The sequence below is a fragment of the Pristis pectinata genome, chromosome 3 (assembly GCF_009764475.1).
Source record: "Pristis pectinata isolate sPriPec2 chromosome 3, sPriPec2.1.pri, whole genome shotgun sequence".
NCBI classification, from domain to species: Eukaryota; Metazoa; Chordata; class Chondrichthyes; order Rhinopristiformes; family Pristidae; genus Pristis; species Pristis pectinata.
In genome coordinates this window covers 87,670,102-87,686,077 of record NC_067407.1, presented here as the reverse complement: position 1 = coordinate 87,686,077, position 15,976 = coordinate 87,670,102, and the positions used below count along the sequence as shown (strand labels likewise).

Below are 15,976 nucleotides of genomic sequence, written 5' to 3'. Positions count from 1 at the left end.
CTTCCTTCACATTTACTCCTTCTCTTTGAGCCCAGCCCCTCCCCTCCAGGACTCTCAGACCTCCTGTTTGTAGACACTCCCCACATGCTGGCCCTTCGCTATGTCCCTGGCCCTACCCTGCATGTCTGGGACCTCCACCTGTGCCTAGACCACCATTCTATGCTCACCTCTCATCTCCTGCCCAGCCCATTCCTTTCTTGCCCAGGGGCCATATTCAGGCCCCAACCCTTACCGCCTTGTCAGACCCTCGCCTTCTGCAGAACCCCCTCCCTTCTTGCTCAGTCTTAACTGTCTCCTGGTGCTGTATCATTTTCACACACTGCAGCCCCTCCTTGCATACATGGACCCCATGCTTGCCCAGACCATCCCTGCATGCCTGGCCTCATGCACACCCAGCCCAAATCCCATGCCTTGTTCGTCCCCCGTGCCAGGCCTCCCTGTTTAAGCACAGGCCCACAAATCCCTTGACCCTCCCTTCCACCCGGGCCCTTCCATCATGCTCAGTTTACCCCTCTTGTGCCCAGCAGCTCTGTGTATGTCCATCAACTACCTTCCCATGAATCTGGTCGTCATGCCCAGACACAGCTTATCTCCCTAGCCCTTGACCTGCCTCATCCTTACCCTTATTCCCTTCTGTAGAGAGCGTACCTTCATGTTCCAAACAACCCCATGTGCCTGTCCATTCCTTCAGCTCCAGACTCTTCCATAAGGCTTTGATTCCCCATGCCATTTGCCCACCCCTCCCCCCACTCCCCCCACTCCCCCCACTCCCCCCCACAATTGTGCCCAGACACTTCCACTTGCCTGCCATCAGTTACCCATGTCCTGCACCCCCCTTGTTCCCAGCCCTCTCCCCTTTGGGTCTAGAATATCCCCTCATGCTCAAACCCTCACTCCCTCACCATATGTTCCGGTCCCTGGTCCCTTCACCGGTGCTCCGCCACTTGCCATGTGCCCAAACCTTCCCCTTGCGCCTGCTCCACCTCCTGCCCCAGCATCAGGCCACTCCCACATCACCCAGCCCTTCCCCTCTTGCAAAGCCTTCAATCTTGCCAGACATCCCCTACATGTCTGTTCCTAGCCCGCAGGCTAGGACCCTCCTCCTGTGCCTATGGACATACTCCTTCTCTTGGGCCTGGCTTCTCCTCTCGTGTCCCTCTCCTCTCTGGATGCCTCACGCCCATCCCTTCCCCATGTGCTCAACCCCTCACCGTGTGTCCCTGTGCGTTCTCCTTATTTGAACCCTTTTCTGCATCCACCAACTACCCAGGTTCCCATCCCATCCTCTTGTTTCCCGCCGCTCAACGTGTGTCCAGCCCCAATCTGAGTCTGCTTTGCCTCTCGTGTGTGCCCTGCACCTTTTCTCCTTCTTTTTGGGTTTTCTGCTTTTGTTCAGCTACTCCCTATCTTCCCATGTGCCAGGGATCCTCCCTTCATGACCTGCTCTCCTATTTTGTCTTTACCCTGCTTTGATGTCAAGTCATTTCCATCCCTTGCTGTCCCCTATCCAACCTGCCCCTCACTGCACACCTGGCCCCTTTTCTTACCCCTCCCCATGTCCTCGGTTCCCCCCCCCCCCCCCATCTGGCTGTCTGGCACAGCCCCTAACCTTACTCGGTCCCTCCCCTTGTGGCAGGCCCTCCCTTCGTCTCCAGCTCCTCCTTTGGTTCTCCTCACTATCTAACACGCCTGGCACCAGTAGCCTGGTCATGTGTCCAGTCTCCAATGTGACTCATCCCAATGCTTCCACTCAGCCCCATCTCTCTCCTTGTGTCCAGCTCCTTATAGCCTACCCAGCTTCTCCTCTTCACGTGCCCAACCCAAATCCTCACATGCCCACCCCCTATGTTTGTGCCCACTCCTCCTCCTGTGTCCGGTCCTCCCCTTGTCCTCAGCCTCAACTATTGTGTCCTGCCACTCCCCTCCTACCCAGCTGTTCGCCTCATGCTCTGGTATGCCTCAAGGGCACATCCTTGTGCCCACAATTTACCCCTTCATGAATACCCCTTCCTTTCATGCCCAACCCTTTGCACCCGGCCCCTCCCCTCGTGCCCAGCCCTTTGCACCCGGCCCTCCCGTCCTTCTTGGCCCCGCACTTTGTGCCCAGATCTTTGCACCCGACCCGTTTCCCCTTGTGCCCATCCCTTTGCGCACAGCCCTGCTCATCCCTTTGCACCCGGGCCCTCCCCTCATGCCCGGCCCTTTGTGCCCAACCCCACCCCCTCCTCCTTCGCGCACCCCGGATGTTCACCGAGTACACACAGGGAAACATGGCGACTGCGGGATAACGGGCGAAGTACCGGGAGACCGGCACCGTCCCGGAGCAAGGTGCATGCCCGTGTTCGCCGGCCAGAGGTAAAATTTGCAGCCGGTTGCCCGGCAGGGATGAGTTGGCCCTGTCCGGGAGGCGGCGCCAAGTGTTTGTGCCGCGGTTTGCCGGTGCACGGCCGGGAGTGCGGTGATGGGTGGCTGGGGTTCAGTCAGCCTGTGACAGGAGCTTTGTTTGGACCAAACGTGGTTTAAAGCGAAGAGAAATTAACTTCCCGACCACCGTTTGCAGACAAAGAGCGCGGTGATGAATTAGTCCGCTTGCAACGAACGAGCGTGTGTGTGGGCTCGGGGTTTATTTGCCTGCATTTACCGTTGGAGAAGAACAGGTGCAGTCTATTTGGGAGCTGTTTGTGGGCTTGATAATCTTATTTAAATCTGTGAGTCTCATTTCTCTTATCATGAAGTATCATTGTACTTTAATGTGTACCGGCAAAAATAAGTATCCTTAAAAAATGAAATATCAATATGCTTTATGTTTTGCGATCTTGCTTTTTTGTTCTTGTTGAATGCAGTAACCCTTTCAGATCAGTTCTGAATTGTCCTGAAATAGGCTTTATACAGTGACCGCTGGCTTTATACAGTTTACATGTCACACAGTGCGCTATAATTTCTTTAATTTGATGGCTCAAAGTAGGAAAGTTTTGCTGTATATTAAGCAGCACTGTGTGAAACTGTCTTTTAAATCCGTTTATCAAAGTTTCAAGAAAAGAACTGAGAAACTAGGTTGAAAATCAATATAAGACTGCAGATACTGGAAATCTGAAGCAAAAGCAGAAAATGCTAGAAACACTCAGCTGGCCAGGCAGCGGTTGTAGAAAGTGAAACAGTTAACGTTTCAGGTGAAGACTCTTTCCACTGATACTCCCTGACCTGCTGAGTATTTCCAGCATTTTCTGCAGAAAAGTTTTTTTTGCAGGATAAGGGTGATAATTATGAAAGAAGGATGGTTGCATCTTGTGAATAATTCTTTTAACTTGCAAAATCTTTGTTTTGTTTCATTTATTTCTGCCTCTTTTGTATGGCTTTAGTTATGGCAGGTGAATTTGATATTGTTATCTGTTGTTAGTGCTACTTGTATTTTAATTGAACATTCATCAGAATTGCTTTAATTTAAGCTTCAGGCATACCTTATGCTTCTTGCATGGCAGGACGCTGCAAGTGTTTACAATATTCAAATTCACTTGTTAAACATTGTCAATTACTGTTTGTGTTTGAGAAATTATTGTACACATTCTATTTCAAACAACAATAAAAACTGAAACAAGGAAGTAAAAGTTTTCTATTTCAGCTATGATAATAGACACATTTAAACATAAATATGGAAATTCACAGGACTGGAAACACGGGCTACCCCATGATTTCCAGATAATATTGTGTATGGGTCAGTTTATTTGTACTAAGCACAACAGTGGTGTGTGCTGCAGTTGGCACCAACCCATCTTTCCCTTGAATAAAGTGTCACGTGGCTTGTGACTATGGCATGGATTGTACCTGTAAACACTAATGTTTTAGTGCTCATTGCTTCCATTGGCTTATTTAAAGTGCCACGAATATATAGTGTTTGCACTTTGTGTTATGCCCTGTCTATAAGGTTATATTCTTGTCAAGTATGTAAAAAAAAGAAGCTGAATGAAGGATACTGTTGGATCTAGTAATGAGAAATAAGAGTTTATAAATGAAGTAATTAAAGGAATCATCCAGGCAATACACCACAATATAAGGTTTAAAAAAATTGAAAGAGAAACACAAGGCAAAAACCAAAGTAATTGGGGTGGGGGAAATAACTAATTTTGAGAAAATGAGATTGGAACTGAGAAAGACAAATGGATAAAATTTATTGAAAATTAAAATAGTTGGAACAGCTATGAAAATTATTTAAGAAAAGCTGCTGTTAAAGGGAAATGAATTCTGCCAAAAGGCAGAAACTAGGAAATAAAGAGTTGGGGGCAACATTGAAATTAAGGAATAGGCATACAGCATATGAGGCTAATAAAGGAGAAGATGATTAAAGAGATGAGGATTAGAAGAGAAGATAAAAAGGAATTGTGACTATTGATAGGGAATATAAAGAATAAAAAAAACTTTACAGATGCATAAATAGTAAAATAGGTATTAGACCATAAAGGGTTATGCAAAGTTACCTCATGGTAACAGTGACTTTCTCTTGGTATTTATCAGGAATATTCCTCAGTATTTACCAAGAAGTTTAAAAAGGTAAATACAACAAATATAACATTAGAAAATAATAGCAAAACTAAATAATTTTGCATTACTGTTTACCTAAAAGATTAATAGTTTGAGTTTCTTTTTCTCAGAAAGCCATAATTAATCTTTTTCTTTGCAGTTACCTCTCATCTACCACACTGCATCATCCAAAACTCTGCTGCCTGTATCTTAACTTGCACATCACCTATTTACTTGCCGACCTCCATTGGCTAATGGTTGACCAGTGGCTGAGTTTTAAAATCTTCATCATATGCATTTTAAGATTTCTTGCCTTATCCCACTATCTCTGTAACTTCCTGCAGTGTCACAATCCTCTGATGGCGGTACCTACAGTCATGTATGCCAGCTCTGTAATTCCCTCCCTAAGTTTCTCCATTTCTTTACCCTAAAGGTGTTCATTAACAACTCTCTCTCTCGACCAAGCATTTGTGCATCCAGCCTAATATCAGATTTTGTTTGATTCCTCTCCTGATAAGTATTTTGATGGTAACTAAGATGGACATCAACTGCTGCTGAAAGGTCATCAACTCTGTGAAAGACGCCCTTTGGTCTGCCCGAAACTTGTTGGTCTCCCAGCCCTGCGAGATGTCTGTAGGGGAATGCTGCCAACTGACACATTCCAGGCTGCAGGAGTATGTGCTGAGGGACGCACTGAAGCTGGGTGCAGCCAACGCAAGGGCTCAGTGAGGAAGGACTACAGTTTAAGATTCTTCTGCCATTGGAGAGGGAGGGGTGGGGTCAGGCAAGGAAGCCCCTTAAATATTGTAAATATGGGATTCGGGTAGCATCCCAGGGAGCCACACGAGTGGCATCGGTGCTGTATTTTTTATAAAAAGGTAACATTAATGATTGATCCATACATGAATATAAAGGCTTGTACTGTTTTTATTGTTGTATATAGTTTGTTTTTTATGATGAATGAAGTTTATTTTGGAATTTAAAAAAAATTTGGTGGTAACTCCCCCTTCTACGGTCAAGGAGGGTGGATGTGACAGAGGAACTCGAGGTGAAGATCTGGAGCTGGCAAGTTGAGCTCTTTGCCTTCGAAGCCTCAAAGATCATCTTCAGATCCAGGGTCCACTTTGTGGAACGTGATGAGATGTGCTCACCTTCTTCGGAAAGGTTCACAGGGGGAGCTTTAAGGAAGAGGTTGGCTCGGTAACATCCTCACAGACAGACACACAGGATCTGCAGATCCTTTCATGCCAGTCTGTATGACAGTAAGACCACAAACAGCAGAGCCTCCCTCCGACAGCAAGCGGGAGAGCCTGGATCAGCCATTGTCCCTGGAGGAGCTGACTGGCTCCATCCGTTGCCCTGGCATGAATAAAACTCCCGGAAGCAACAGCTTTCTGCTAGAGTTGTACATGGCTCCGTGGAACTGGATGGGCCCGGACCTGCTGGAAGTGTACAACGCAATGCTTCTGGCTGGCAGAATGTCAGACTCCATTATTATCCTTATCAACAAGCAGAAGGGAGAGAAGGAGGACATCAGGAATTGGAGACACATTTCACTGTTGAATGGGGACCATAAGATCCTGTCCAAGGCCATTGCCAACTGGGTCAAGTCTGCTCTGGGACAGCTGATCCACCCAGACCGAACCTGTGCTGTACCTGGCAGGATAGAGGGTTGGACACCTGTCTGGTTAGCTTGGACCAGGAGAAGGCCTTTGACAGGATATCACACATGTACATGTTGGACATGCTCTCCAAAATGGGTTTTGAGGAGGGAATCAGAAATTGGATTCAACTGCTCTACACAGATATCCGTAGTGCAGTCCAAATCAATGGGTGGGACACAGATAATTTCCCCATCAAGTCTGGAATCCACTTTCCCCTGTCTTGTTTGTGTGTTGCTTAGAAACCTTTGTCAAATCTATCAGGAAGGACGAGAGCATAAGAGGGGGGACGTTGCCAGGCAGTGGGGGCACACAAGTTAAAAGCTCCCTGTACGTGGATGATGTCGCCATCTTCTGCTCGGATCCATTGTCAGTTCACAAATTGATCAGCATCTGTGACCAGTTCAAGTTGGCATCGGGGCCAGAGTCAATTGCAGGAAGAGCGAAGCCATGCTCTTTGGTAACTGGCTCGACCGATCCAACATCCCTTTCGCTGTCAGGTCTGACTACCTGAAGGTGCTGGGGATCTGGTTCGGAGGGGCTGTGGCGTGTAACAAGAATTGGCTGGAGCAGATTGGGAAGGTAAAACAAAAATTGGGTTAGTGGAAATGGGGTTCACTGTCAACGACTGAGAAGAACCTGATCATCAGCTGCGATATGCTCTCAGAGCTGCTGTACTTGGCATAGATGTGGCCTGTTCCTTGCTTCTCTGTCTCGGCAATCGCCTGGAACATCTTCCAATTCATCTGGGGTTCCAAGATGGAGCAAGTCCAACGGGTCACAAGGCACAAGTCCTCTGAGAATGGGAGCAAAAGAGTACGCAATGTCGCCCTCATCTTGATGACAACTGTTGTGTTTGGCTGTATCAGTCAGTGTGTGGGCACCAAGTGTCACTTTGTGCTGAGGTTCTACCTGTACCTGGTGTTGCGGAAGATAGGCCTGGCCCTTCTACTGCGCTATGTCCCAGTCAGCTGTCTTTTGTGGAAGAGTTCTTCCAAGTAAGCACCTTTGACCACGTCCATCACGCAGTGGTCAGCGTGGAATGTACTGCGGGACAGGGATGCTGTGGGCTCTGTGGGTGTGTTCCCAGAACAAACAGTCCAAACCATATGGCAGAATGCCTCATTGCCAGATCTGACCAACAAGCACCAAGAGCTTGCTTGGCTGGTGAAGAGAGATGCCCTCCCAGTCAGCTTTCCTCTACAGACAACATATCATCCCCAATGTATGCTGCCCTCAGGACAGCTGTGGTGGGGAAGAGACAGTCACCCACCTCATTGCAGATTGTGGGTTTGCTAGGAGGGTGTGAAGATGGATGCAAGGGTCCGTGTCCTGGTTCATCCCCAGCAGCTGCATGACACAGGACTCTCTGATCTATAGGCTGTTCCTGGGGACACACACCAAGATAGACATCAAGTGCTGCAGGAAGGTCATCAACTCAGTGAAAGACACCCTTTGGTCTGCCCAAAACATGCTGGTCTTCCAGCACAGTGAGATGTCTGTAAGGGAATGCTGCCGGCTGGCACATTCCAGGCTGCAGGAGTACGTGCTGAGGCATCCACTGAAGCTCGGTGCATCCAGTGCTAAGGCTCTGTGGGGAAGGACCTCAGTATAGGCCCCTTCCACTACCACACATGGAGGGGCAGAGGTGGGTGGGGAAGCCCAATGAAAGGGGTATCACCTCAGGGAGCTACATGAGTTGCAATAGTGCTATATTTGTTTGTAGGCTTTTTTTTCTCTTTAAAGTTTTAGACTACTGAATGTAACAACTGTGAATGTTATGCTTTTTTAAAATTTTTTTGCACTGTTTCTTCCTTTGTATATTTTTAATTATGAAGAAAGTTTATTTTTTGAAAAAAAAAGTTTTTATTCCATTAAAAGCAGTACGTAAATGAAAGTTATTGCATTTGAGATAGAAAGTAGGGGGACATGGGAGCAAGATATTTGATGAATAAATTATGGTGATGTTAAAATATAAATACTAGAAGATGCTACATAAGAAGTAGAAGCACTATTATAAGTTAATTTAAAATCCATCGGTGGGGGGAAAAATTAAATGAGAACTAATGGCAGCTAATATTGCTCCTTTATTTAGAAAGGGAGAGAGTAAAAACAAGAAAACCATAGGATGGTTAGCCTAATATCAGTGATAGAAGAAACATTCTTTATTCAAATATATGAAAGAAAGTGACCTAATAAAATGTGATGGAAGCAGTCAGCATAAATTTCAAAAAAACGAAGAATATTCCTTGACCACTATTTGCAAGAAGTAAAGAGAAGATGGAACAAATCAATAATTGTAAAATACTTGAAATTTCAGCATGGCAGTATAGCGGTTAGCATAACACTTTACAACGCCAGCGACCCAGGTTCAATTCTGGCTGCTGTCTGTAAGGAACTTGTATGTTCTCCCCGTGTCTGTGTGGATTTCCTTCGGGTGCTCTGGTTTCCTCCCATGTTCCAAAGACATATGGGTTAGAAAGTTGTGGGCATGCTATGTTGGTGCTGGAAGCATGGTGATACTTAAGGGCTGCCCCCAGAACACTCTATGCAAAAGATGCATTTTACTGTGTGTTTTGATGTACATGTGACTAACAAAGATATCAATCTATCTAATCTACCTTAATGCAGGGTCTCAACCAGAAATGTTGACCATCTCTTTGCCTCCACAGATGCTGCTTGACCTGCTGAGCTCCTTCAGCAGTTTGTTTATTGCTTCAGATTTCAGCATCTGCAGTCTCTTCTGTCTCAGAATAAGAAAAACAATGGGTTAAAGGAGCAAAAGAATTGTAGGGACATATTCACAAATCATTAAAAGTAGCAAAAAAAAACAATGAACAAGATATTGTATATCTGAAATGAAAACACGCTGCTGAAGCAACTCAGCAGGCCAGGCAGCATGTCTGGAGAGAGAAACAGACCTAACATTTTAGGTAAACTATCCTTTTGTTGTTGAGAATCCCCGGTATTTTCCGTTTTTATTAAAAGTGGCAATACAGGTTGGCAAATGCAAACAAGCAAAACAAAAGCTGAAGTTCAGTTTTGGTGGGAAAGCAGACCCCTTGGAAACATAAAGTCATGCAACAATACAGCATGGATACAGGCCCTTTGGCCCAACAAGTCCATGCCAACCATGGTGCCCACCCAGATAGACTCAATGTCCTGTGGTTGGCCCATATCCCTCTAAGCCCCTCCCCTCCATGTACCTATCCCAAGTGCTTCTTAAGTGATATTATTGTACCTACCTCAACCACTTCCTTTCATGGCTCATTCCATATACTCACCACCCTTTGCATGAAAAAGTTCCCAATTCAGCGCCCTTTTAAATCTTTCCCCTCTAACCCCAGAACATATGCCCCTAGTTTTGGAATCCCCTATCCTGGGGAAAAGACTGTTACCTTCCACTTTTTATCTCTGTCTCTCATAATTTTAAACACTTCTATAAGGTCACCCCTCATTCTCCAATGTTCCAAGGAATAAAGACCTAGCCTGGCCAACCTCTCCCTATAACTCAGGCCTTCTAGTCCAGGCAACATACTCGTAAATCTTCTCTGCACTCTTTCCAGTTTAACCACGTCTTTTCTATAATAGGGCGACCAAAACTGTGTACAGTATTGCAAAGTGTGGCTCAACAATGACTTGTACAACTACAAGATAATGCTCCAACTCTTATACTCAGTGCTCTACCTGATGAAGGCTAGTGTGCTAAATGCTTTTTTCACCACCCTGTGATGCTGCTTTCAATGAGCTATGCACTTACATTTGTAGGTCCCTCTGTTCCAATGTACTCCCTCATGCCCTACCATTGATAGTACAAGTCCTACACTGGTTTGACTTTCCAAAATGAATCACCTCACATGTAACTGTATTGAAATCCATTTCCCACTCCTCAGCCCATTTCCCTAACTGATAAAGATCCCCCTGCAATCTACGATTACCTTCTTCACTATCAACAACACCTCCTAATTTCATGTCATCTGCAAAATTGATAAAAGTAGGAGTAGAGTGCTTTATCTTGTCTCTGTATTAAAACAGAAATGGCTTAGACATGCAGATTAAAATGCAAAAAAATTTGAGAGAATGATACCAAAACAGAATGGTTGCAATAATCAAGAACAAATGAAAAGGCTGGAACTGTTTGATCTGGAAAAGAGACTAGGAATGGTGAAAGATGATGAAATGGAAATCTTTCAAATTTATAAAGAGGGTTGTTGAACCAGTGTAAGGAATGTGAGTGTAGGTAGTCCAAAGTTAGAATCGTAAACTTAGTATGGTAGCCAATAAGTAAGAAACCCAGCAAACAACCTCTTTAACCGAGAAATAATTGGGATTGGAAGTTGCTGTTGCATGTGGTAATTGACTCTTTGCATAGATGTATTTGAGAGTAAAAAGGACTGGAAGGACATTCTGTTGAGGTGAAAGGAAGCTCACGTGGATCATAAACAGTGATGGATATTGGAGGTTTCCATACTGAAAATTGCAGTATTGAAGTCTTTACTGAATTGATTCCAGTAAAAATTGGGAAGTAACTTGTATAGTGCATTTTGTATATTTAAATTGACAGTTACATTATTTGATTTACCATATTAATAACTCATACAGAAAAATGTTTAATTTGCAGTATTTTGATTTTAGGCTTAATTTGAAGCTGATGTTATACTAACCTTTCAGCAAGCTACTTGTGTGAGTAAATGTATGTTAAATTGTTTTCAGTGACAGCATGGTGACAAATTTTTGAATATTTATGTTAGTACATAGAATTATTTTGTGAATTCTGAGTATCCCCATGCACATATACAGAAGAATGTTAGAGTTTTTCTTCTGCTCTCTTGATAAATCTGTACCCCAGCCTGCCTCTGAAAGTTGGGGATGTATTAATTTCTCTTACAATTAACAGAACTTTCTAGCTCAGATTATTATCCCATTGTGGATATTTCCTCTTTTAAATTGGGATGGGAGGACAGCTATCTCTTGGGGCTTGATATCTCTCTGTAATAGTCATCTTTGGAAGTGTGAGAGAGGAAAGTTTTACTTGAATCTCTGGTGTGAGCCCATGCCTTATTATACAGTGCTTTGTTGCTTTTCTCTACAGCTAACACACTACTGTATCAAGCTTCTTTTTGGTATGATGTTCCAGTCAGGGGGGGAGGGGAGTGAACCATTTTATTTCACTCATTTTCAGGATTCAGATGTTGCTAACTTGGCCAGCATTTACTGGTCATTCTTAATTACCCTTATGAACATGGTAGTGAGTTGCTGCCTCGAATTACTGCAGTCATTCTGGTGAAGATATTCTAATGGTGCTATTGGGTAGGAAGTTCCAGGATTTAAACCTAGTCATAGATCTCCATGTCAGAATGGTGTGCAGCTGGGAGGGGAACATGCAGATGGTGATATTCCCACATGCCTGAAGCCTTCGTCGTCCTCGATGGTAGAGGGTATGGATTTGTGAGGTGCTTTGGATTAACTAAGATGTGCAATGGTAGTGCATAATATTGTAGATGGTACATACCTGAGCCACTGTGTGCCAGTGGTGGAAGAAATGAATGTTTAGAATGGTGGGTGGTGTACCAATAAAGCAGGCTGCTCTGTCTTGAATGGTGTGAGCTTCCTAAGTGCTGTTGGAGCTGCATCCACTCAGGCAAGTGTTTTATAGTGCCCCTAACTTGAACCACATGGATTGTAGAAAGGCTTTTGGGTGTTAGGTGAGTCACTTGCTGTGGGATGCACAGCCTCTGTCTGATCTGTCCTTCAGCCACAGTATTTATGCAGCTGGTCTAGTTGGACTTCTGGTCAACTGTGAACCAACATATTGATGTGAAGTCCTGGTGGGATGATTGACCTCTCGTAACCACAGCCATCATACCTTGTGAGAGATACGACTCTAGCCATTAGTGTTTTTCTCTTGTTGCCCATTAACTTGTTTTATCAGGGATCCTTCAGTTAAATGCTGTCATGACACTGAAGGCAGTCACTCTCCTCTCACTACAGGAATTCAGCTTTGTAGCACCAAATAGTTTCACAGGATATTAGTGACACTACATTTTTGTACTTGCTGGGATTTTAACAAGAGGCCTGATGTGTAGATTTTTACTGAAAATTAGTTTTTGTGATCTTTGATTTTGTGATGAGTATTTTTCCCCAAAATAAAACTTTCAGTAAATGGCAATATAATACCTTGGCTGCAAAATGGTCCTTGCATCTTGTCATAATGGTATGTTTCAAAAAAGTCACTTATCATTCTTCTAAACTAATGAATATTCTTCTTCGGCTGTCCCTCATGGCCAAGGATGACTCCGGTTTTGTTGGTTCTCAGGTGGCTGATGAGGCCACTGTGGGAACTACAGACTCTTCCACATACAGGGCAGGTGGGTGGGCGGTTTGTGAAGTTGTTCCCCCTTTTTTTGCCACTTGCACAGGGCTACTGTGTGCTCCTAATGGGCTTAAGATTTTAAATACCATTCCGACTGCTGCTTCTCCACTTTGAGCTGTCATTGGCCAGATGTTCCTGGCAGTCAGTGGGGATGTTGCACTTCTTCAAGGAAGCTTTGAAGATCTCAGTTCTTTTCTAAGTTCATCTGGTAATTTCTCCACATGACAAGAGCCTGAAATAAACTATCTGTTTTGAGAGTGTGATGTCAGGCATGCCAATGATATGGTATGCCCCATGTAGCTGTCTGAGAGTAACTGGGGCCTTAGTGGTGGGGAAGCTGGCCTGAGAGGATGCTGACATTGGTTCATGTATCCTTTTGTGAACTTGGAAAAAACAGCATTAGTGATGTTCTTCAAGTGCCTGCTCTTGATAGTCCAGGTCTCTGAAGCATGTGGAGGCCAGTTAACCATGAATTTTGTGCCACTTCTGGGGTCTTGATCTTCAAAAGCCCTTTGCTTTAATCACCAAAGGCAATGCTGGTGGTGGTGAATTTCATCATGGATAACTGCTTTCGCCAAGAGGCATGGAGGAAATACAGGAAATGGTCTTTGTTTTCCAGGGTCTCGTTGTAATACTTTGTTGGAGGGCAGCAGTAGCAGGTTGGTAAAGGACATTGGTCTTGTGAATGTTGAGTGTAAGTCCTTCCTTTCATATGTTTAGGTGAATGAGTCAATGTTGTCTTGGAGCTCAGCCTCCATGTGTGTGCAAACACAAGCATCATCTGCATACTGCAGCTCAACCACTCGGGTTCAGGTGATCTTGGTTCTGGAGTATAGTAGCTGTAGTTTGAACAGCTCCCCATTAGTACTGGAAATTAGCTCTACTCCCCAAGGAAGATTGTTGGAGGTGAAGTGCAACATCGCAGCCAGAAAGATTGAGGAAAGCATTAATTAATGACACAGCCTTGTTTTACTCTGGTCTTCACTGAGACAGGTACTGTTGTAGACCCATTGGTCAGTATCATGGCTTGCATGTTGTCGTGGAGCAAACGTAAGGTGCCTTCCTAATTATATCCTTTGCTTCATGCAAATTTTTTGTTATTTTATGTAAGAAGACACCCAGATCTCTCTATACTGCAACATTCTGTAGTCTTTCCACACTTAAACAACATTCTACTTTTCTGTTCTGCCTGTCAAGGTGGATAAAGTCATATTATACTCCAGCTGCCAAATTTATGCCTGGTTACTTAATCTACCTCTATCCCTTTGACCCTGCTTTGCCCTCATCCAAGACTTTGTAAGTAGCTGAGGGCCCAGTAGTGCACCCCACTAATTACAGCTTGGCTGTTTATTCCAACCCTCTGTTTTCTGTTAGCTAGCTAGCCGGCCAGCCTGCTATCCATGCTAATAACGTGAAATCTTCCCTCCCTACCTCTTAAGGTCACTTCTCTGCTCAATCATGTTTCATAATTTTTCTCAGTCTTGATGAACTACTGGGGCTTTCAAATTGATGCTTATTTGGGGAGATCCTAATGTACCTTTGGTGTTTTGGCCAGTGTTAAGCATCATTTACTGGAATATTTTAGTGACATAATAACATATGGTTGGGTGACTTTGTTGGGTGATTACTGGTGTATTTGGTGACTCATTGTCAGACGTGGAATTGTACATGGTCATATCTTTGCTGGATGTTAGTCATAGCACAGTAGGTAGATTTCATTCCTGTGAGTTAGGAGATTCAGGCCCCTCCCCAGTGATTCTGCTTCAAAGAAATGAGCTCTCATCCTGACTGATACCACAGTGCAGCGGTGAGGGAGTGCTTCACCCTCAGGAGTTGCCATCCTTCTCTTGAAATGTTAAACATTGGCATTTTGTATTTTCTCTGGACATAAAAGATCCTATAGCAAAGTTTCAAAAGCAGTTATCCTGTATCCTGGCCAATAGTTTATCCTAAGTAACGCCACTGAGGAAACACCGCAATGTTGTCCCCAACATTTGTGCCTCTTATACCACAAGTCATACCATTGCATCTCAATGGACATATGATATACAATTTCATTTCTGATTTTTTTTTTGCTCTTTTTCTTTGTTCCTTTAAAAAATAACATAGTCAGTGTGGTTGAGTTGGGCTGAATAGCCCGTTTCCATGCTGTATGATTCTATGTATTTCTTTTGTGGCTGCAGAAAAAGCACTGGTAATCTGAACATCATGAATTGAAGCCTGTTTGTGAAAGGGGAATCACTGAAGGCCTAAAGCTTCATGTACTAGATTTTTTTTCTCTTAAAGATTTGAATTACTGGACTGAAAAGTGATTCAGCAGAAGTGGACTGGAAATAGCTACTTGAAGATAAATCAGTCTGAGCAGTAAGAGGTATTTAAAATGGAGATTCAAGGGGTTGAGGGTAGACAGGCTTCCACAATGAAAAGGGGTGGGACTGCCAAATTCGGAGCCCTTGGATGATAAGATGCGTAAAGACAAAAAGATAAATCTTGTGTGGGATACCAAGAGCTTAATACAACTGAAAATATAGAAGTAATTTTTTTTTTAAAGTTTAAAAAAAAACTGGTAAGTAAACTCAAAAACATTTCAAGGGTGCTTTCTAATTACGTAAAGAGCAAGAATGTAATTGAGAATATAACCTACCGGGACCTAAATGGTAATCTATATGTGGAGGGAGAGAATGTGAGTCAGGTTCTTAATGATTTTTGTTTAGCAGGTGTTACACCATGCAGGAATATTAAGCTTGCAATTTTTAAATATAAGGGCCACAAAATAGGCTCTATAGTGCAGCAACCTGACACCTATAATGTTGGCTTCTTTTGAATTCTGTATATTCTTGCTGTGCATTTAGTTAGAGTAGCTTGTCAGTGTCAAAGTTGAGTTTATTGTCATATGCACAAGTACACACATGCAGAGGTACAATGAAAAACTTTTAGTTGCAGCAGCATCACAGGCAAAACTCATATAAACAACATTCACAAAAACACAAATATAGACTATTTTTACAAGAAAGAACACAATTAGAATTTAAAAAAAATCCATTTTAGTGCAAAGTGATCAAAGTGGTCATAGTGTTGCTAAACTGTAGTGATGAGGGTTGTGCTGGTTAGTTTAAGAACTGAATGGTTGAAGGGAAGTAGCTGTTCTTGAACCTGGTGGTGTGGGACTTCAGGCTTCTGTACCTCCTGCCCAATGGTAGCTGCGAAAAGATGGCATGGCCCAGATGATGGGGATCTTTGGATGTTGCCTTCTTGAGGTAGCGCCTCCTGTTGATACTACCGATGGTGGGGAGGTACGTGCCCGTGATGTACTGGGCAGAGTCCACTACTCTCAGCAGCTTCTTGTGTTCCTGCACATTTGAATTGCTGTACCAGGCCATGATGCAACCAGTCAGGACGCTTTCAACATTACATCTATAGAAATTTG

General features: G+C 44.0%; 1 protein-coding gene across 6 annotated transcripts in view; it reads left to right on the top strand.

Moving 5' to 3' along the window:
* Positions 1-2,231: 2,231 nt before the first annotated feature.
* The window catches only part of pak5 (p21 protein (Cdc42/Rac)-activated kinase 5), a 188,277-nt gene continuing 174,532 nt past the window's right edge, over positions 2,232-15,976 (top strand). For 2 of the 6 annotated variants that reach the window (XM_052011482.1, XM_052011476.1), the window contains exon 1: positions 2,232-2,355. The gene's annotated coding sequence lies outside the window, so the exon portion shown is untranslated. The other 4 variants (XM_052011480.1, XM_052011477.1, XM_052011483.1 and 1 more) reach the window with 3 other exon arrangements.